This window comes from Theropithecus gelada, chromosome 6, assembly GCF_003255815.1.
Source record: "Theropithecus gelada isolate Dixy chromosome 6, Tgel_1.0, whole genome shotgun sequence".
In the NCBI taxonomy this organism is placed as follows: Eukaryota; Metazoa; Chordata; class Mammalia; order Primates; family Cercopithecidae; genus Theropithecus; species Theropithecus gelada.
The window spans coordinates 51,560,518-51,583,913 of NC_037673.1; the positions used below are offsets into that span (position 1 = coordinate 51,560,518).

Genomic DNA, 23,396 nt, shown 5'->3' on the forward strand with positions numbered 1-23,396 from the left:
GAAAAGCATTTCGAAAACAAGGCAAGATTTTGCAGACAAGATTTAGGATAGATTAGGCAGCAATAGTTAACCATGCATATAATATCTCACCAGCCTAGCTAGTGTCATAAACATTTACTTTGATAACATTTGCAGTAGGTGAATCACATTTTTAAAGTGATTGACTTTTCAGGGTCCCCAGTAAATGGGAAAATGTTTGATTCTTCCAAAAAGAAGTTTCTCTGAAAATAAAGAAGTATGAAATAGTTTTTGGCTTTAGTTATTGCTGCCTTGCTGATCAGTTACTCTAAATAAAATAGAATGGATTATCCTGCAGTAACAAACTAAATTCTCAGTAGCTTAAACCAACAAAGTTCATTTCTCACTCAGGCCACATGTCCATTGCACTCTAGCAGGAGCCTCTGCTCCACGTAGGCACTCAGGGAGGTAGGCTGATGGGCCTCCACTAAACGGAACATTGCTGATCACATTGACAAGGGGGAAAGGACCATGGCAAACTATCACTGGCAAACCCTTAAAGACTTCCACCTGAAAAAGATACATATGACTACCATTTAAATGTCATTGGTTAAAGCAAATCATATGGCTATGTGTCTAACATCAGGAAGGCTGGGAAGAGTAATCCTACTAATGACTAGAAGGTTATAGTACTGAAAATTTTCTTGTCAGGCAAATTTTCGGACAGCTCAATCTGTGTCAAGATGACCAAATGTACATTGATTCTAGCATTGTTTTCGTCCTCTAAATCCAGGAACTCCCAAATACCAAGTTCAGTTCTCTCTAATTGCTTGATCTGGCAACTCACTTTTGAACCCCAAAACAAACTTTCAACAAAGATGGGTGTGGCAGGCACTGGTACTTTTCACCAGTACAGTTGTTGTTATTCAGCACAGGCTGGAGTGCAGTGGCACAATCTCGGCTCACTGCAACCTCTGCCTCCTGAGCTCAAGCAATTCTCCTGCCTTAGCCTCCTGGGTAGTGGGGATTACAGGTGTCCGCCACCATACTTGGCTAATTTTGTCTATTTTTAGTAGAGAAGGGGTTTCGCCATGTTTGTCCTGGATTTTGAGGACAAAAACAGTGCTATGATCAAAGTACATTTGGTCATCTTGACCCAGATTGAGCTGTCCGAAAATTCACCTGACGAGAACATTTTCAGGAATATAATCCTGATGGACGATGAGTGTGTGAATATTGGACAAGTCTGAATGAGGGAACATTTCTCTTCGGAAGGGTGATCTGCCTTCTGATCTCTCCTCACCAATAAAGCTGCTCATTCTTGAAGAGCTCCAGCATTTTTGCTTTGGGAACGCCTCATATATTTGTAGCTTAGGGAAATAATTCCTGCCAAATGGTTTTAATTAAAAAGAAAAAAAAATCCTCCTTTCTTGGTATCATCTGTATTCAGTTGAGAGGAATAGTTTGGGAGAACATTAATCTAAACCATCCTAATTTTCTTATTTTCCAATTCATTACTTTTTATTTTGGATCAACTGACTTTTACCCTTCCATTTTTACATTTTTTCCCCTTAAGTGTCTTACAATGTTGATTCTTTGGATTTTTGAAGAATGTAATAATTTGGCATTAAACACAGTGTCCCACATTGGATCCAAGCACACACTGATTTCCCTGTCACTCTTATTTTTTATCTGTTAAATGTTTTCTGAAGCCAGGTGGGATGTTTATTTTAAAAAGGCAATCTCCAGTATGGAGTCGTTTCTTCTGAATATTGAACAATCAAGAAATTTCTTTAAGCCATCCTATAATTAGAAAGCATCAGAGGTTGGAATGAATTTAAACTCTAGTTTAAATTTTCATTGAGGACAGACAAGATGAAAACCCAAATTGGCAAAGAGAAAAAGCTGGCTTTAGAGAAAAAGTTGGCCCCAAATCTTTATGGAGTGGCTCCATCCATCAATGGGCTCTGGAATTGCTGTGATTGCTGGATGTATAGAGATTTTTCTGGAGGACCGAAGTGAGAAAAGAAGGAACTAGCTAAGTCCTACTCACAGAGCTCCTCATTCTCCATTCCTCATTTCTCCATAAAGAAAAATTATTTCAAAAGTTAGCATACCTTTTACCCAGTCAGCATGAGTATAAATAAAGACCCATAGGCAAACTACCCAGAGCTTGAATTTTGTAAAGCAAATTAAAGTCTCATTTAATAAAAAATTAATAAACTATTTTTGGAGCAGCTTTAGGTTCACAGCAAAATTGAGTGCAAAGTACAGAGAGTTTGTATATCCCTGTCCCCACAGGTGCACAACTTCCCCAAGTATCAACATCACTCACCACAGTGGTACATTTGTTACACTGAAGAACCTACATTGACACAACATTACCACCCAAAGTCCATAGTTTACATCAGGGTTCACTCTTGATGTTTTGCATTCTGTGGATTTGGACAGGTATAAAATGACATGTATCCACCATTGTAGTATCCTATAGAATAGTTTCACTGCTCTAAAAAGCCTCTGTACTCTGCCTGTTCATCCTTCCTTCCACCTAAAACACCTTGCAACCTCTGATCTTTCATCATCTCCATAGTTGGAATCATGCAGCATGCAGCATTTTTAAATTGATTTCTTTCATTTAGAAATATGCATTTAAATTTCCTCCATGTGTTTTTATGGCTTGATAGCTCATTTCTTTTTAGCGCTAATTATATTATGTTATCTGGATGTATATTAGTTTATTTATCTATTCATCTGCTGAAGGACATCTTGGTTGTTTCCGAGTTTTGGCAATTATTTACAATAGATATCCATGGTAGATTTTTATGTGGACATAAATTTTCAACTCCTTTGGGTAAATATCAAGGAGCACGATTTATCAATCAAATGTAAAAATATGTTTAATTTTATAAGAAACTGCCCAGCTGTCTTCCAAATTGGCTATTCTGTTTTGCATTCCCACCTACAGTGAAGGAGAGTTCCTGTTGCTTCTCATTGTTTTCAGCATTTGGTATTGTCAGTGTTTTAGATTCGGGTCAATCTAATAGGTGTGTAGTAGTATCTCGTTGTTGTAATTTGCAATTCCCTAATGACATATGATGTTAAACATCTTTTCATATGCTAACTTGCCATGTGTATATCTTCTTTGGTGAGGTATCCATTCAGATCTTTAGCCCATTTTTTAATTGGGTTGCTTGTTTTCTTATGCTTCAGTTTTAAGTGTTCCTTGTATATTTGGAATCACAATCCTTTATCAGATATGTCTTTTGAAAATATTTTATCCCACTTTGTGGCTTGACTTCTCATTCTCTTGATGTCTTCTTTCACAGTGCAAAAATTTTTCATTTTAATAAAGTGCAGCTTATCAATTATTTATTTCATGGAATCATGCCTTTGATATTATATCTAAAAAGGTATTGCCATACCCAAAGTCATCTAGGTTATTCCCTACTTTTTGTCTTTTAGGAGTTGTATATATAATTTTGTGTTTTATGTTTAAGTTTATGATTTATTTTGAGTTACTTTTTTGTAAAGGGTATAAGATTATGCCTAAATTCTTTTTTATTTTTGTTTTTCTGAATGTGAATATTCAGTTGTTTTGCCACCATTCTTGAAAAGACTATCTTTTCTTCATTGCTTTGTCTTTGTTCTTTTGTCACAGATCAGTTAACTATATTTATATTTATATTACTGAGCCTCTATTCTGTTCCATTGATTATTTGTCTGTTCTTTTGCCAATACCACACTGTTTTAATTACTGTAGCTTTATTGTAAGTCTTGAAGTCACGTAGGGTCAGCCCTCCAACTTTGTTCTTCCCTTTCAGTTCTGAGTTGGCTATTCTGAGTATTTTGCCTCTCTATATAAACTTTAGAATCAATTTTTTAGTATCCACAGAATAACTTGGTGGGATTTTGATTGGATTTGCTTTGAATCTGTAGATCAAGTAAGGAAGAAATGACATCTTGACAATATCGAATCTTTCTGTCCATGAATATGGAACATCTCTCTACTAGTTCTTTTAAAATTTCTTTCATCAGAGTTTTGTAGTTTTCCACATATAGATCTTATACATATTTTGTTAGATTTATACCTAAGTATTTAATTTCGGGGGTGTTCATATAAAAAGTAATGTGTTTTAAATTTCAAATTCCATTTGTTCATTGCTGGTATATAGAAAAACAATGGGCCCTGTATATTTCTCTTTCATCCAGCATGATAATCACTTGTGATAATCACTTATAGTTTCAGGATTTTTTTTTTTTTTTTGGTCAACTCTTTTGGATTTTCTAAATAGATAATCATGTCATCTGTGAAAAAAGAGTTTTATTTCTTCTATCCTAATCTGCATACTTTTTATTTCCATTTCTTGTTGTACTGTATTAGTTAAGACTTTCAGTACAAATGTTGAAAAGTGATGGCAAAAGGAGACATTCTGATCTTGCTCCTGATTTAGTGAGAATGCTTCTAGTTTCTCCATCAAGTATGATGTTACCTGTAGGCTTTAAAAAAAAAAAAAAACAGGGTCTCACTCTGTCACCCAGGTTGGAATGCAGTGACATGATCACAGCTCGCTACAGCCTTAACCTCCTAGGCTCAATAAATCCTCCCCTCTCAGCCTCCTGAGTAGCTGGGACTACAGGTGCACACTACCATGCTCAGCTAATTTTTTTTTGATTTTTTTTTGTAGAGACAGCGTCTCACTATGTTGCTCAGGTGGTCTCGAACTCCTAAGCTCAACCAACCTCTTGCCTTGGCCTCCCAAAATTTTGAGATTACAGGAGTGAGCTACCATGCCTGGCCACTGTAGGCTTCCTGTAAATATTATTAATCAATGGAGAAAGCTTTCCTCTACCTAGTTTGCTGAGGTTTTTATTATGAATGGGTGTTGGGTTGTGCCAAATGCTTTTTCTGCATTTATTGATATCATCATGCAATTTTTTTGCTGTAGCTCATTGTTACGATGGATTACATTGATTTTCTAATGTTGAGCCAGTCTTTCATATCTTGGATAAATCCCACTTGGTTATGGTGTGTAATTATTTTTGAACATTGTGGGAACTGATATGATAATATTTTGTTGAGAAGTTTGCATCTATATTAATGAGAGTTATTTGTCTGTAGTTTTCTTTTCTTATAATCTCTTTGGTTTTGGGGCAATAGGTAATTAGAGTAATGGGTAATGCTGGCCTCATAGAATGAATTACAAAGTGTTCCCTATATTTTCATCTTCTGAAAGCAATTGTAGAAAATTGGTATAATTGTTTCCTTAAATACTTGGTAGAATTCACCAGTGAACCCATCTTGGCCTAGTGCTTTCTCTTTCAAAAGCTTATTAATTGTTGATTCCTTTTTTTTTTTTTTAATAGATGTAGGCCTATTTAGATTTCTATTTCTTCTTGTATGAGTTTTGGCAGATTGTATCTCTCAAGAAATTGATCCATCTTATCTAGGTTATCAAATTTGTGGACATAACATTGTTCATAATATTATTTTATTAGTCACTTAATATCCACAGGATCTGCAGTAATGCTCCCTCTGTCAATTACATTAGTAATTTGGGTCTTCTCTCTTTTTTTCTTAGCCTAGATAGAGGCTTATTGATTTTTATTGATCTTTTCAAAGAACCACATTTTAGTTTTGTTAATTTTCTTCATTGATTTCCTATTTTCAATTTCATCGATTTCTGCTCTAATTTTTATTAGTTCTTTCCTTCTGCTGAGTTTATATTTAATTTACTCTTTTTTTTCTAGTTTCCTAAAATGGAAGCTTAGATTATTGATTTTAAATCTTGTTTTCTAATATATGCATTCAATGTTGTAAATTTCCCTCTAAGTATTGCTTTTGCTGCATCTGACTAATTTTGAAAAGTTGTATTTTTATTTTCATTTGGTTCCAATTATTTTTAACTTTCTCTTTTCTACTTCGATCCACATGTTATTTAGAAATGTGTTGGCCAGGCACAGTGGCTCATGGCTGTGATCCCATCACTTTGGGAGGCTGATGTGGGTAGCTCACCTGAGGTCAGAAGTTTTCCAGCTATCTTTCTGTTACTAATTTCTAGTTTAATTTCAATGTGGTCTTAGAGTACATTGTGTGATTTCTATTATTTTAAATTTGTTAAAGTGTGTTTTGTGGCCCAGAATGTGGTCTATTTTGGTGAATGTTTCATGTGAGCTTGAGAAGAATGTGTAATCTGCTGTTATTGGATGAAGTAGTTTATAGATGTCAATAATATCCAGTCGATTGGTAGTGCTGTTGAGTTCAACTATGCCCTTACTGATTTTTTGTCTGCTGGATCTGTCCATTTCTAGTAAAGGAGTGTTAAAATCTCCAATTATAGTAGTGGATAATCTATTTCTCCTTGCAGTTCTGTCAGTTTTTGTCTCATATTTTGATGCTCTGTTGTTAGATGCTTACACATTACAGATTGTTATGTCTTCTTGGAGTACTGATCCCTTTATTATTATATAATGTGCCTCTTTAACCGTGATAACTCTGCTTGTATTGGAGTCTGTTCTATCTGATATTAATATAGCTGCTCTCTTTTATTTATGATCATTGTTAGCATGGTATATCTTTTTCCATCCTTTCACTTTAAATCTATACATGTCATGGTTTTTATATTTAAAGTGGATTTCTTATAGACAACATATAGTTGAATCTTAATTTTTTTATTCTTATGTTTTGGCCCGCTGTGACAGCCTCTGTCTTTTAATTGATGTATTTAGACCATTGACATTTAAAATGATTATTGATATAATTAGATTAATATCTATCATATTTATTACTATTTTCTATTTGTTGCCCTTGTTCTTTGTTCCTTTTCTTGTCTTCCACTCTTTTTCTGCCTTTTGTGGCCTTAACTGAGCATTTTATATTATTCCATTTTCTCTCCTTTCTTAGTATATCAGTTATATTTCTTTAACATTTTTTAGTGGTTGCTCTAGAGTTTGAAGTTTACAGCTAATTTGAGTCCACTTTTAAATAACACTATACCAATTCACAGGTAGTACTAGTATCTTACAAGAAAATATTCCTAATTCATTTCTCCCATCCCTGGTATCATTGCTGTAATTCATTTCACTTGTGGATATATGCATACCTATTGAATACATTATTGCTATTATTTTGAGCAAACTGTTATCTGTTAGATCAATTAAGAATAAGAAAAATAAAAGTTTTCGTTTTGCCTTTACTTATTCATTCTTTGATGCTCTTTCTTTCTTTGGAAACCTGAGTTTCTGACCTTTATTATATTCATTTCATTTCAAGAGCTGAGCTTCTCTTAACTTTTCTTGCAAAACATATCTGCTAGCAACAAATTCCCTCTGTTTTTTGTTTTGTTTTGTTTTGTTTTCCTGAGAGAGGTTTTATTTCTCCTTCACTTCTGAAGGATAATTTCACAGGATACAGAAATCTAAGCTGGTCATTTTTCCCAGCACTTTAAATATTTTATTCTACTCTCCTCTTGCTTGCATGGTTTCTGAGGAGAAGTCATATGTAATTCTTATCTTTGCTACTCCATAGGTAAGACGTATTTTCCCCCTGGTTACTTTCAATATTTTTTTCTTTATCTTTGATTTTCTGAAGTTGAATATGATATGCCTAGATGTAGCTGGGTTTTTTGTTTGTTTGTATGTTTTATTTTTCCTGCCTCATGTTTTCTGAGCTTTCTGGATCTGTGGTTTGGTGTTTGACTAATTTGGGTGAATCCCTCAGTCACCATTGCTTCAAATATTTTTTCTATTCCCCTTTCTCATTATTCTCCATATAGTATTTCTTTAATTTGTTTTAGTTATTTATATAAACATAAATAACTCCTTTTGTAGTTGTCCCCACAGTTCTTGGATATTTTGTTAAGTTCCCCCGCCTGCTCCCCGCATTTCTTTTTTAATCTCTGCTTTTTGGTTAGTTTTAGAAATTTCTATTGTCATATCCTCACGCTCAAAGATTTTTTTCCTCAGCTGTGTTCAGTCCACTAATGAATCCATCAAAGGCATTCTTCATTCCTTGTGCAATGTTTTTTTCTCTAGAACTTCTTTTTGTTTTTTCTTAGAATTTCCATCCCTTTGCATACATCGTCCCCTTGTCCTTGCATGTTGTCTAGTTTTTCCCTGAAAGCTCTTAGCATATTAATCATAGGTTTAAGAAATTTTGAATCTGATAATTTCAACATTCTTGCCATATCTGACACTCGTTCCATTGCTTATTTAGTCTTTTCAAGCTGTGTATTTTGGCTTTTAGTATGCCTTATAATTTTTTCTTAAAAAAGGGACACAATGTGCTGGGCAAAGGAAACTATGGTAAGTAGGTCTTTAGTAATGTAGCAGTAAGGTGTGAGGGGAGGGGATGTATTCTACAGCCCTGTGATTAGGTCTCAGTCTTTTGGTGAGTCTGTGACCCTGGGCTGTGAATTTTGCCAGTGTTTCTTAGTTTCTCTCTCTCTCTCTCTCTCTCTTTTTTTTTTCACTCTCCGAGTGGGGAAGAGTGGGTTAGAGTTGAGTAATTATTTTCCCCCATATGAAAGACTAGAAAGAACTGAAGCTGGGTATTTTTCTTCCCCCACCTGGAAGGCTAGAGTGAGCTGGAATTGGGTAATTACCTCACCGCATGTGAAAGGCTAGAAAGAACTGTAGTTGTATATTTCCCTTTCCCCAGGTGGAAGGCTAGAGCTGGCTACAGCTGAGTTATTTTCCTTCTTCCAGTAGGTTTAGGCTGTTATAAAACCACAGCAAGTGAGGCTCTAGTACAATAGCTTCTCCTGGGCACAGGCCTTGTTAAGAAGAACAAAATGCTCTGGTATATGTTAAGATGGTTCCCTTACCCCTTCCCTGACCAGAAACCCAAGAGGATTTTTCTCTGATACTTATGGTGAGAACTTGGTAGAGTTCCTGGAGGTAAAACCCATGAAAGTGTGCCACCTCCCTCATGACTAGGCCCTCCTGGAGTTTTAATCTTCACACTTGTTCACATCTAGTCTACAGCAATTTATCAATTACAGTTCAGGTTTCTCTACGCAGAACTGATTCCTATAGAAGTTTCTACTTCTAGATTTCTGCCACAGTAAGTTGTGATTCTCTGTAGATGGTTGTCTGTCTCTCTAATTTTGGGGACAGTGGTTTTCCTTGTGACCTCACTTCTTTGGCAGACCTAAGAAGAGATGCCAATTTTTCAGCTAATTCAGCTTTTTGCTTATTGTTAGGATGGAGTGATGAATTCTAAGCTCCTTATGTGCTGGGCTGAATACTTGAAGCCCACTCACTGGTTTTTAAACTTTAAAATATTGAATGAACACCCCACATTATAAAATGAGTCAGAATTCAACTATAGTGGTGTTAAAAAGAAACATACACACACACACACACACACACACACGCGCGCGCGCGCAATTGTTTTATGATCTCTAAATCAAGCTTTCTCTAGGCTGAGGTGTATGTTTTCTCCTTCCATGTTGTGATGTTCTCTGTTATGGGTCTTTACATGGGAAAGGCAAGAATTAGAGTCTTGGGATAGATTTAAGAGCTGGTGAGGCTCCTCCTTCCCCTCAAACTTCCCACCTTCCAGAGCCTAGAATCACTCAGCTGGGAATGGACTTTGGCTCCTTCTCCTTTAGGAGTTCCTAACAAGGCTTCTAGAACCAGTGACTACAATCTGAACCACTGGGCCCAGGGCAGGAGGAGCTTGCTCTTCCATCTGTCTTCTGGTCCTTTAGGGCTCCCTGCAGAGAGGCTCTGGGGCAATTGCTCACAACTGACTGGTGATATGAATGTGGGTAGATTCAGTAGGGGCATGAGTATGGACTCCCTGTTCCTAAACATTTTCCCAAGTTTTTCTGAAATCCATCAGTATTTACTGCCTTCTCCTTATCTGTTGTTATTGTGGGTTATGGTGATTTTTAAAGAATCCATTTTAAATAAGATGAGGCCTTTCTTTTCCCATTATTTTTTAAAATTCTTTTTCAAAGCTGATCCTTACAGAGCCAATATTCTCAAATTCTGTTCTCACTGCTCTCTCATTTCCCTTCATCCCTGTTCCTCTGTTTGAATATACACAACACACACACACGCACACCCCAAGAGGGGACTCCACTAAGGATAACTCACCCATTTCCCTAGGAGGGAACTAGGCACCTGCAGGTCAACATGGCCTGAGAAGCCAGAGTTGTTTAGAGTGTGGGCTCCACCTTAATGTGAATCTGTTTCTTTAATTAATATTTCCGTGAACTAGGCTGGTAATGTATCCTCTCTTTCTTCATTTTCTTCATCTGTAAAATGGGGGTGATGATCATAGTATCTACATGTAAAGTACATTACAAAATGATGCCACTCCTTTATTCTTTGCTAATAATGGCCACATTTACTGCGGCCTTCTAGGCCAGATGCTGTTCCAAGCGCAAGTTTTGGTAGGCAGAATAGGAGAGATTGGTGGTGGGGGTGGGACTGCTATGAGCGTGACATGGGAGAAAGAGAAAGAGCACCAAAAACCGAGCTAAGAGTTGCAGAATAGCAAAAGCTGAAGTTCAGTTCAAAACAAATTTCATCTCTTCTATCTCCAACTTTCCTAGACTTAGTCTTGATCAATTACTCCAGAAAACCTACAGGAATGTGGCTGAGGGAGACAGTGAGGACTAATATTTCATTTCTCCCCACTCCTCCTTCTGAGGAACCCAGGACTTCATTGTGGACCCCTGTATTAGTCCATTTTCACACTGCTACAAAGAGCTACCTGACACTGGCTAAGTTACAAATGAAAGAGGTTTAACTGACTCATAGTTCTGTGTGGCTGGGGAGACCTCAGGAAACTTAAAAAGGTGATGGGAAGCAAGGCACGTCTTACATGGTGGCAGGAGACAGAAAGAGCAAGGGGGGAAGTGCCACACTTTAAAACCATCAGATCTTGTGAGAACTCACTCACTACCATGAGAACAGCATGGGGGAAACTGCACCGATGATCCAATCACCTCCCACCAGGCACCTCCCTAACAGGAGATGAGATTTGGGTAGAGACACAGAGCCAAACCATATCAACCCTTTTCTACCTCCCTACTCCAAGCACCATCTCCCTGGGAGGGGCTCTGTAAACTGGCCCTTACTTGAATGAAAGAAGCCGGCTCAGATTCAAAGTTGTGAGTGTTTTTTGCCATGTCTCAGCTGAGTCAACCAGGTGAGCACCAGGCATTCTGGCTTAGGGTGTGGAGGATGGTGTTTTAACTGCAGCTTGAGGTATTACAAGTCCAGAAAATCCCAGAGGACAAGACTACAATAGCAGCTGACGGCAGGCCACATGAATAGCAACCCTACATGATATGTGTTCAGGGCTTCCCAACGAACCAGTGAGAAACACAGGGAAACATATTGCCTGCTTTACAGAGTTCAGTGATCTTCTCAAGGTTAAACACTTGGAAGAAACTGGTGGGACTTTCTGATGCACATTTCCGTGTTTTCTGTTTGCTTTTAATGAGTTGTTGACTACTTCCTGCTATTTAAACGGCTATACTTCATTTTGCAGCCCGGATCAGATTACAATTGTATATAAAAAAGAAGAATATGATCTCAAAATAGAGAGGGATTTTTCCCATAAGTCACGAAAGCAGCACCTGCAAAGCAAAAGATTACTTATAGTGTTTTTGTTGTTTTAAGTTTTAAAATTTAATGTAATCTGAGTGAAAAACCAGCCACTGACTGGGGAAGATAACTGATCTTCGTGTAATCATCAAAGGAAAAGTATCCAACACATAAAAAGACTTTCTATAAATCAGTAGGAAAAAAAGTCAAAATATTCAATAGAAAAATGGGCAATGGATATAAACCAGCAACACACATACACACACACACACACACAAAGAAACCAGAATGTGAAATCAACTAAGAGTAGGAAAATGCAAATTAAAACAATGAGCTCCCATTTCCCCACAATATTTCCAATACTAGGGAATGTTAGACTTTTCCACTTTTGTCAATCTAATGAGTGTGAAATGATAACTCTTACACACAATGTGGGAGATGGTCCAAATTGGTGCAATCAATTTGGAGAAGAATTTGACAACACGGAAAGATAAAGATGTACCTACTCTTAGACCCAGAAATTTCACTCTATTTATCTACCCCTCAAAGACTCCCATACACATATAAAGATGCATTAATGAGAAAGTTCATTTGTGGTATATTCATAATTGTAAAAAATGAAAATAAATGTACATCATCAGAAGAATAAATAAATAAACGCAGGATATTCACAATGGACACATCTACAGTAGTTAAAATTGATAAAGAGATGCATGTATCTACAGATATAACTCTCAAAACATATGGTTGAGTGAGAAAAGCAAGCTCCTCTGTGCCCCTTTCAGCTCTAACTCTCTGTGGATCTGATCCTTGAAGGTGGGGAGGAAAACTAATGATTCTGTGCATCCCTCAATCAGTGAGGGTCCTCCCTGACAGATAGGACTAAGCACAGGCCCCCAAGCATCCCATGCCCAGTGCTGATGAGTTTGCTCCTCAGTGTGGTACTAGAAGCTGCTCCCCCAGCAGCCCAGAGCAGATTCCAGGGCCCTTCCCCTTGCTCTTCTTTCCACATATCAATGTGGGGCAAAGGTATCAGTTCCGCTGGGGCAGGAGGAAGCCCCCAGCAGGCAAGGAGCTGGCATAGTGCTTAGGGCCTGAGCTCAGAAAACAGACAGGGTCTGGGCCCTGCATTAGGTGGAGAGTCTGAGGCTGGGTGGTTGTGCTGGGAGCCAGAGCACTTTGGGAGAAGCTGCCAAAATCACTCAGACAAGCACTTGGGGGAATTTCAGTTGTCCCCAAAGTACCTTTTAATTTGAAAACAATCGGGAAGCAGGTCGGAGGATTTTTCATCATTTGGCAGTGAGTGGTCTTGGAGAGCCTGGGCTGTGTTGCTGCAGGCTCCAATTAGGTGTGAGAAGTGGGGGCTAGTGCCTGTCAGCTGGGCAGGAGCCAAGCAGCTCATCAACCCTGGTCTAATCAACATCAGGGGTTCCAGCGTCAAGTACACAAAGACCAATGGTACCATTCATCACACGGAGCTCTCCAAACACTGAAGGGTGCTCGGGGGTTCTGTAGCAAATCTATGCACTGAGGGCCCAAGATGATACCACTCAGAGGTTTCATAAAGTAGAGATGCTGGTGACATAGTTATAGTAAATGTAAGTGGTTGAATGGTGCTGGGCAACTTCTGTCTTTCCAGGCAAAGGAGGAGGGGTCAGGACAGCTTTAGACAGAAACTCAAGACAGATACAGAACTAGGTGACTGCTTCCTGAAGGGGGCTCTGAGGTGTGGGCTCTGGGTCAGGCCAGGATCCCAGCTGGGTGATCACGGCCAACTGTTTGACCTCTCAGACCCAGAGTCCCTGGTTGTAAAATGGGGTCATGATAGTGCCAAATTCATAGAGTGGTGGTGAAAAGAAAGAAATCAACTCAAACACTGGACACAGTGCCTGAAGCATAGAAAGTGTTCAAAAAGACAGAGATTATATAAATAATAAACTAACAAACTGCTTTCCTGAGGCCTAGGAGGTTTGAATTAAAGACTGTTAATTGCATGACACTTAGCATTGAACCTGAGAAAGGCTTTTGTAAAAATGTCAGATGTTATTAGCAGCTGGTTTTATAGATGAGGAAATTGAGGCTTCAGAAAGCACCGGTTTGTTAAAAGGTTGGGATAAGAATCCAGGACTTTTGACTCTAAATCCTGTCTTGTCATGATAGCACACAGCAAGCCATTTAAAAAATTATGTCAATTATATCTTCTAAAGCTAAAGTATGCAAGGTATAAATGTTAGAAGAATAGAAAAAAAAAAATCTCTAAATGTCCATGTTCCCTAATGTGGAATATCCCTTAATGGTGAGATGGTCCAGGTTGTATCAGCATGGCCTGCACTGCACTGTGGACCTGCCTGTCAGAAAGAAATCTTCTTCCCCAAGAAATCCTGTACCTGTAGCAACAGGTGCCATTTGAAGAGGGTGCCACTGCCTTCACAATCCCTTTCTAGGCATTATTTCATTTATTTTTGCCCTGATACGGCAACCCAAGAGTCACTCATTTTTATTATTATTTTTTTCTTAAAAAGTCACTTCCATGGAAATACAGAAGTGTGTTTTTTGTTTGTTTGTTTGGGTTTGTTTGTTTTAACATAGAGTCCTGAAGGGAAACACTCAGAAAGTTGCAGTGCCTAGAAAGGTACTTCAGACACAGGTTCTTAACAAAATTCACACTAAGAAGGGTTGACCCATCAAGGCTGAGGTTCACTGTAGTGTGTTTATACCCGATAAGGCATGAACTGCCTTCTACGACCGCTGCATGTTTCCTCATTGCTGTATCAGTGTACTCGTCTTCTTGTATTCATTTATTTACATATCCACTTTTACTTGAGAGCAGGGTCAGTGTCCTTCTAATCTGTGCCAGGCAGGGCCTAGCACTGATGATACTGCAAGCCTAAATGCATTGGAAGAGAAAGAGTGTTCCCACGTATTCTGGATCCTACTGTTTGGGACGTCGTGCAGATTTTACCAAATGATATTTTACTTCCCATTGTCTTTATTACTCAAAAGTTGTGTACTGAGTCCCTGGCCCTTGGAGATCTGGATCAAATTAACTCAACCCTGCTCTCCCAAATCCACCACTGGCAGGAGCCCATGAGTCCAACGAGTCTCCACTTTCTCGTGAGGTCCTCCTCCTATGCTTGTCCCACACTATGTGTTGTACCATGAGGACCATACAACAGAACACCTGCCCCCTTTCTGAGTTCCACGGAAAAGAAAATATGAACAGAAGAGTCTGGAGCAGAAATGGAGTCTCGTGACACAGCAAGGCAAGGAACTTCATGTGGAAGAGCAGCCTCACCATGCCTCTCCCACAGCCTATCCAGCCCCATGACTGCGTGCTTCACCTGCCGGTACCCGCACCTGGTCCTCTCTGTCCACTTGGCTCCATGCTCTGTCTCCCTCCTCCTTGCATTTCTTCTCTTCTTGTGTATCTTCTCCCTTTATCCTCAAAGCAAAATGTGAATTTCTCTCATATCCAGTGCAAGCCAGTTTTACATTATACTTTGAAGTTTTGTGGCCAAGAAACACCCAAGCCCTTGGGGTCCCAAAACATTTCTAAGCAACAGCTATTAAGATAATAAAACTTTGTTTCATCTCATTATGTAAGGATCCCATAAAGTTTATAAATAATGCCAGATAGAAAGTCTTCTCAACTCTGCTTTCTCTCAAGAGGAAAGTGAATGTTTTCGTATTCTGGGACAAAATCAAAACAGAAGCCAATTTTCAACTCATCAGCCTGGTTCTCATGCATCATGTGAGTATCAGTGCCAACCTGCCCAAGCTGTAAACTCCAGAATCAGAACGTCCCTCAGACACATTCTCCCAGGGCTGCAGAATTTCCTTTTTACCTTCACTCTCTCCTCTCGTTTTTCCTTCTCTCATGAAAAACCAGTCACTGATGAAATAAGCAAAGGGGCAAAGTGGCCCGCCCCTCCAACTCTGTGAGTCCCATCAGCCTCAAGCCCCTCCTTTTCTCGCCCTCCGGGCAGAAGTGCAGAGCTGCTGCTGCCAGCAGGCCAGAGCGCAAAAGGGCAGGGTTCTCAGCTTTAGAGCTGGGGAAGGACGGCGTGGGGAAGCTGGGGAAGGTCAGTGTGGGGAGAGGAAGAAGTGTCTACTAACTACAAGACCCACTGACAACTGCTTGGCTCACAGCCTTCGAGGCCTGAATTTGAGGAAACAATTTTGCTTTGGATCTGTCAAGAAAGTACATTAAGCACTTAGATCATTTACAATCCTAATAGACTTTCCCCCTCGCATTAATTGCAGGGAATTCATATGCATATGTATTCCTTTGACTGGCAGCCTGGGCAAGTCTCTTTCTCCACGGCTCTGGGTTCCAAGTAACCAATTTGCAGGGAAACTTTACAGAATCCTATTTAGTTTTAATGCTGGGATGCCTGGATGACACCACTGGTTGTCTTCTTTAAAAGGCTTTAACTTACTTGTTCCCTCTTTTCCTTTAACCCCATGGCTCCCCAAACCAACAAAAACATCTAAAGGTAAATAAGTCCATGAGGTAGCTCATAACTGAAAACACCTGTGTTACACTGGAACCAGTAAAACAGGCCATGGTCGGTTAAACTTCCCCACTGCTCTTCCACCTCCACTCCCAAAACCAAAAAATAGCCAGATCTGTTTTTAAGAGTGTCTATTTTTCTGGTTAAAGATAGATATTTCTAAATTTAGTGTTTGTTAAAATTAAAAAATCTAAAAGCTTATTTGCAAACCAGCAAAGAACCTAATACCAAGAAACTGCATTTAGATTGATCTGGAGGGGACAAGAACAAATGGGCTCCGCATTAAAGTGGTTCCCACAGCTGTCGTTTCTACTTGATTACATTAACCTCAAAATGATACGAATGTGTGAGTGTCCTCGAATACAGGCTAATTTAATCAGAGTCTATTTTCAGTGGTTTGGGGGATGGGGCATTGTTGTGGGGAAGGAATAAAACTTTGTCTCTACCAACGCTCATAGTAAGTGACCCTTAGTCACTTAGTGATTTTAGCTAAAGCAACTTGGTCATACAGTGGCCTTCTCTAGGGGCACCACATCTGAAGCTCTCCATGGAATAGCCAGCGGCCTGTCCCCCATGTCCCTATTTTAGTGCTATTCCTACAATTTCCACCTCGTTATAGATGCTGCTGGCATTAGAGTGGCCCACTATCATTAAGAGAAATGGCCTGGGTTCTTAAAGCTAAAATGCAAATACTTTGAATCAATTGAGTGTTTTCGGCTGTGAAGAGGGATGGTCACTAGCTTCCCCCTCCTAAGAATCTGGACTTTGTTGGTTTCTCTGAAGTCATTGTCAAATATGGGAAGAAGTGGGATGAGTTTGGTAGGGCATATACCAAATGTCAGGAGTCCTGATGCTCCTTGCAGAGTGATTTCTAGGAAACGTCCTGAAAGCTTGTCCAGATTGTCGGAAAGAACAAAGGCTTCCTGTCCCTTAGATAAGGTTCTTAAAATTAGAGGATGTCTGAAGAAGAAACATCTGTACCCCAATAAGGTACAGAGGCTCAACTCAATGAAGACCCGAGTGTCACAGGCTGGGTCTCCTGAATAACAGACTTGAACACAGGAAGTTTACACAGGAGTGCTTTGGGGATTGAACACGTGTAAGAGAAGAGAAGAAAGTAGGACTGGGCACAGTTGAACTGTGATGCTGAATATCTCAATGGAAGACACAGTCAACCCTGCAGGGAGTTCTGAAGGTGAAATCATCTTTAGAGGTGCCCCACATGGAGAAGAGGAGAGAAAGGGGATATTATGTTTTCATATTCATTAGTCACTGGATATGAGCCACCCAGGAAGGAACCCAGGAAGTGTTTAAAGGCATTTTGTTTGTTTTTACAAAAGTTGGGTGGTGCTATTGGACTCTTTGTAGTTTCTCATTCCTTGGAAACATGTTTATTTCTTTAAACATAATACACTGGCCAGGCGTGGTGGCTCAAGCCTGTAATCCCAGCACTTTGGGAGGCCGAGACGGGCGGATCACTGGGTCAGGAGATCGAGACTATCCTGGCTAACACGGTGAAACCCCGTCTCTACTAAAAAATACAAAAAACTAGCCGGGCGAGGTGGCGGGTGCCTATAGCCCCAGCTACTCGGGAGGCTGAGGCAGGAGAATGGCGTGAACCTGGGAGGCGGAACTTGCAGTGAGCTGAGATCCGGCCACTGCACTCCAGCCTGGGGGACAGAGCGAGACTCCGTCTCCAAAAAAAAAAAAAAAAATACACATTTTGTAGTCTGTATCTTATAATTCTAATATTTTAGGTCTTTATGGTCTGGTTCTATTTTTTTCTGCTGGTTCTCATTTATGTTTTCATGTTTGTGCAACTGGTCATATTTGACTGTAGACTGGTTGTTGTATTTGAAAAATAATTTGAGAGTGATTGAACTCTGAGATGACAAAATTTTTCTCTGGAGACCATTCTTATTTGCTCCCAGAGCGTTACCAGTAAGGGATCTGCTTAGTCTAAGTTCAAGGATTGAGGCTCCTTGGACCATCCAGTTGATGCAAACCTGGGTGGCAAATCCAAGCAAAAGTTGGTTTCCTTTAGGCTTTCCATTTCCCTGAGGGCATAGACCTTGGACCCAGTTTAATATCTATGAAGAGAATAGGCTCCTCACCCTGGGTGGACCCAAGCTTTCACTTTTTCCTGCTTGCTTTGTGAGGCCACCAAGACAGCACTTCAGTTTTGCATGTTTCTTCAGGTTTGGAAAATGCTATTGGGGTCAAAGTAGCTTTGTGTACTCAACTTACCTTCCTGGGATTTTGTCTTCTATACTTTTGTAGATTAAATCTTCACTATCTTATTAACTGTTGGATTTTTTAAGAAAAAAAATAAGTAAGAAAATTATTTCTCCCAGCTTTTTAAAAACTGTCCTTATTGGGAAGGAAGAAACCTCTAGTGTTTCTTGTTTATAGTCAAACCCTGTAGTATTTTCTATGAGAATTCAAGATAGGTGGGGAGGCATTTTATTAAATACCTTAAATTTGCAAGCTTCTTTTGCTTGTTGAAGTTGAGGTCGATTAAGTCATATATTAGCTGTGCATTTTTCTAAGAATTTAGAAATAAAATTTAAGACCCATACTAAGCATGGATCTGATTTTCTACTTAGAATGTAACAACATAAACATAAAATTTTATATCAAACTATCAAAATTTCTCTCAATCCAATAGGATATGATACCTAAACTTTTAAAATAAAGCTGTAGAAATATCTATATCATCAATGGTATTTTTAAGTTCTTCATAGTTTACCAGTTTTGATACCTTCTTTGAGGATAAGAAAGCCCACTATTTTTTCAATATAGTAGAGACATCATTTTCAGTGACAGGAAGAAAATTCAGGCCCTCCTTATAATTAGAGAGTCAGCACATAGTAATTACATGAGAAAAGCCTCTCAGACATAACAATGTAATTGTAACCATCCAGTGTAGGATAATTTTCCTTACCTAAAAAGTGCCAAACACAATTAACGTTGACTAACTTTCAAAAGAATTATGAACTTTCAACTCTCAGATTCAAGATTAGTCCAGCCTAGAGAGACGAGTTCTCTATTTCGGGAACTAGTCACCCACAAATGGACCCTCATGACATAAATGAAACCCGAAACTCTTTTAAGTGCCAGATTTATTTCCGTGAGGTCGATTTAAACCAAAAAGATTTCATTCTCTCAGAAAAATTATTCCTTCTTCCTTGCAATGCTGTGGTTTATAATAGAGTTATTATTAGCTTTGACCACAATTATGCCACTCTGACAGCTCCCACCTGCCTGGACCAAGAGTGACCTCTTATCCCTGGAATGCTGATTACTCTTATTCTTCATGCTACTGGGCTGGCACTCAGCATTGCACAATGACGCTTAGCTTTTTATGGGCATGGCTATTTCCTGAAGGAGACTGAACTCTTGGAGGACAAGGACCCTGCCTTGCTATATCTTATTATAGATCCCCGAAGTGCCCAGTACTGGCCCCTTTTACAGAAGATGCTCAATATTTGTTTGTGATGGTAATGATGATTCATGTTTGACTTGGGTGACAAATTAATTTTATTCATTCTGTTTCCTCAACCCCTAGCACATTGCCTGGCCCAAAGTAAGTACTCAAAAAAAAGCTTACTGAATGCATGAACAAATGAATTAATGAATCATTAGAATTTTAAAAACTAGTTAGAAACACACACATACAGAATGGAGAACATTGTGACCAGATTATTTCTTAGCCTTTGTTTTTAAAAATACAAAAATAATCCCGCTTTCTTTTCTTTTAGTTGACCACAAGAAGATAGGTTGTGACTTAATTGTTTTAGCCAAGTGCTATTAAATACCACACTCCTTTTTCTTGACTGAGGAATACAGAATATAAATGTAGAGTGCCCTCCTGTCTCCCCAATGTCATTGCCTTGTTCTGTGAACAAACGCAGAGGTCCAATGTTTGTGGCAGGCAGTCTTCTACTCACTTCAGAAGAAGAATATGACAATGTGACCCATCCCCGGAGACGGTGAGCACACAGGACATTGGAAAGCTCCCTTTGATCATAACAAGAAGAAGATGTCAAAATGATGTAAAGAAACAAGTTTAAACTTCAGCTAAAAGTTAAGTGACCAGCACAGATTTCACATTGAATCATTCCTTTGCTAGAGTATTACTTTCCTGATTAGACATATTATGCTCTAAGAGTCCTTCCAGCTCAAAGATTCAATGCAGTATAGTAGGAAACAATAGATTTTAAAATTTGAAGACCTGAGTGTCAAATTCTAGTTTCACCTTTTACAAGTTGTGTGACTTTGAGTAAGTCACATAATCTGTCTGACCCTTCAATTACTCCTGTGTGGACTGGGATGTACCATTCCTGCATGATTTCTCACAGGATAACCCTCAGTCTCATTGAGGACATGCATATGAAAATGCTTACCACTAGTCAGATGTTAGACATTAATTGATAGTTAAGGAAACAGGGGCCCTGAGAAGATAAATATCTTCCCAAGAGACTCTAGAGATCCTCTGGCTGAGCACTTCCTGAAGCATTTCCTTGCCAACAGTGTTAGTTCCACAGAACACTCATTTCACAAGTGGCAATAGCCATGACATAACATAATTATTTCAAACAAGTATGGGAAATTCTGTGCTGAACAAAAATAAGCACATTCTTTAACTGCAGGACTTATCAGAACCATTAACATGGTCATGTCCTTTGTGACTGTCTAAGCATTTCCACTTTTTAATAGACAGGCCGTCACAAGATTAGGATTCCATGGAGCACAACATAGGAAATGCTGACCTAGTTTATTGCCTAGGCTTGATTTCACAGTCTGCTAATTCAGTGCTACTGCAAGTACCCAAACACCAGGTTGCAGGTTGATAAATATTTGTTCCTCATCTGTGATAAGAAAAAAAGCTTATGAAATTGTAAATCCACAAGTCATCAAAAAAAGTCTTGCTACCACCACCACCACCATCAACAACAACAACAGCAAACGTCTGTCAGTGGAACATAGTGAACTTATTCCGGTGCAAGCTCCACCGCTGTGCATACCAGCAGTGGTCCCCAGGCTACGCTTTGAGTAACATTTCTCTAATTAATTGGATAAAGATGCAGCTTTAGTGAAAAAGCAGAATCTAAAGAAAGGAAATCTTTTTCACACCTTGTGCTTGGCAGCACATGTGAAGTCTGGAAGTTGTCTGATTCAGAAAGCCCCAGGCTCCCAGTGGTCAGAGGGTTGGCCATCAGGCAGATTGGATTGCTGGTTGGCAGCATCCACCCCAGCCTTCCTAACTTCAGTTGCTAGTGCACTAACTGGATGTAACCCTTAGTCATCACACTGAAGAGATGATCATCCCAACAGGATACAAAGCCAAGCCCTGCCAGGCTCCTTTCCAGACAAAAGCTGATCTAACTGAGGTGTATAAAAGGTAGGCAAATTAACTTCCCGTTAGCTCTTCAAAAATACTGTGGAAACGCTCACTAAACAATAATCCTCAAGTCAGGGTTTCCATGAGAAACAAGTGAAGCAGTCAAATGAGGGAAACGGAAGAGTTTCAAAAAGGGCTAATTTGCAAAGTTGTACTGGGTTAAAAGAAACCAGTGAGGAATAGTGATTGCTAAGCATGGAGTGCTGTTACAACCCTTAGAGGGAAGGTCACTGGACCTGAAAGGTATGAAAGAGAGCCACCTGCTTGACAGGTGCTTGGCCTTAGATGGTGGAACACGGACTCAGACTCATAGCCCTGCAGGGAGAGCAGGCAATGCCCCAACCTCACTTTTCCCTCTCCATGCAGTCTCTGCCTGTGTATCTCATTGGCCCTCTAACCAGAAGCCAGGGGACAAAGGAGCTTGTCGCTATGGTTCGTAAATGTCTATCAGCAGAGCAGAGTGGATAGAGGATCTGGAAAGGTAAATGAAAATCACTCATCACAGCTCACCTTGCGTGCTCCTCTGTGGCTCTCAACTTTGTGAGAAGCACATGAAGGGTGCGGGTCAGTGTGGAGAAGTAGAGAGCAGATCTGGAAGGAAAACTGAAATCCATCTAGCACACTGTCATTCTCTTCTGAGCTCAAAAACAAATTGAGTTACACTTGCGAAGGCTTTTGGTTTCTGTTGGCCTCTCTTGTCAAGACTTTTGTCAATCCAATCATTTATCTCCCTTTCAATGCTTTCATGGTATCAGAGTACCGACACACCTTTGTGCTGATCACAGTTTTTCAGAATCCAATTCTCAAGACAAAATTAGGGTGGGTATGTTTGCGCACTAAAAACTCTGCTAATAAACACTAATATTTCAAGTATCGGTCTTACTTATTTAATTTTTCTCTCATTTTTAGAGATAAGGTTGTTTCGATGTTATTTTCATGTACTCAGACTCCCCATTAAACACATTTTCCTGGTATAAATCTGTTACTCTCTACCTAACTACTCCTTACAGGCTTTTTGCCTTTAGGGTTCTCAAGATGTTATTACTGTTACAGACACATGGATATTAAGTGTTTACATTAAGCATCTGTCTGTAGGAGTGAGCTGTGGATTCAGGCTGCGCAAGCTGTGAAACGCCTGGATGCTGAGTGGAGGAGATGGCTAAGTAATTGCACTCTGTGCATACCCATTACAGCACTTAGAGCGGGCATAATGCTTGGTTGGGTGTCTGACCAGAAGCCCAGGAGAGAAGAAACTCTTTGGAAATAAATACTCTGTATTATTTTCCTCTGTATTACTTCCAGTCTCTCCAATGGTTACCAAATAGATTTGTATTGACTAACACAGTGACAGAAAGCCTACATCCGGATGAGTAGTTCTCTTTTAACAGGATCACTTTTGGAGGCAATGTAGTGGTTTCAACAACTGCTGAAAGATCTTTGTCCGCATCTGCTTCCACTGGGCAGTCTCAGTCTTGTTAGTAGGATATATTTGTTTTGTGAGCAGATTGATTGATTGATTGATTGATTGATTTGATTGATTTTTTGAGACAGGGTCTCTCTATGTACCCCAGGCTGGAGTACAGTGGCTATTCATAGGCACCATCACAGCACACTGCAGCCTCAAACTCTTGGGCTTGAGCAATCCTCCCAACTCAGCTCCTGACTACAGGCACATGACACTACAGGCACATGCCACCTGCCTTATTTTTACATTTATTTTGTTATTTTACTTTATGGCTACCAAGGCTGGCAGTTATGCATCTGACAACAGTTTGAGTTAAAAAAAAATTATAGCATGGTTGGATCGGTGTTGCTGTGTGGCTGGGATACCATTTCAGGCTCAGTTGCAGAAGACAGACTCTATTCTAGCTAGTTTGAACAAGAAATTATTTATTACAGGGTGTAAAATGGAGGTTTGAGAACAAATTTCAGGTTGTGTTTCCAATAGTGACTCCCAA

At 39.4% G+C, this 23,396-nt stretch overlaps 1 long non-coding RNA gene across 1 annotated transcript in view; it reads right to left on the reverse strand.

Moving 5' to 3' along the window:
* LOC112626970 overlaps positions 1-21,327 on the reverse strand; it is a 41,473-nt gene extending 20,146 nt beyond the window's left edge. The window contains exon 1 of the long non-coding RNA XR_003120001.1: positions 21,171-21,327. This is a non-coding gene — a long non-coding RNA (uncharacterized LOC112626970). The remainder of the gene's footprint in view (positions 1-21,170) is intronic.
* Between the last annotated feature and the right edge of the window lie 2,069 nt (positions 21,328-23,396).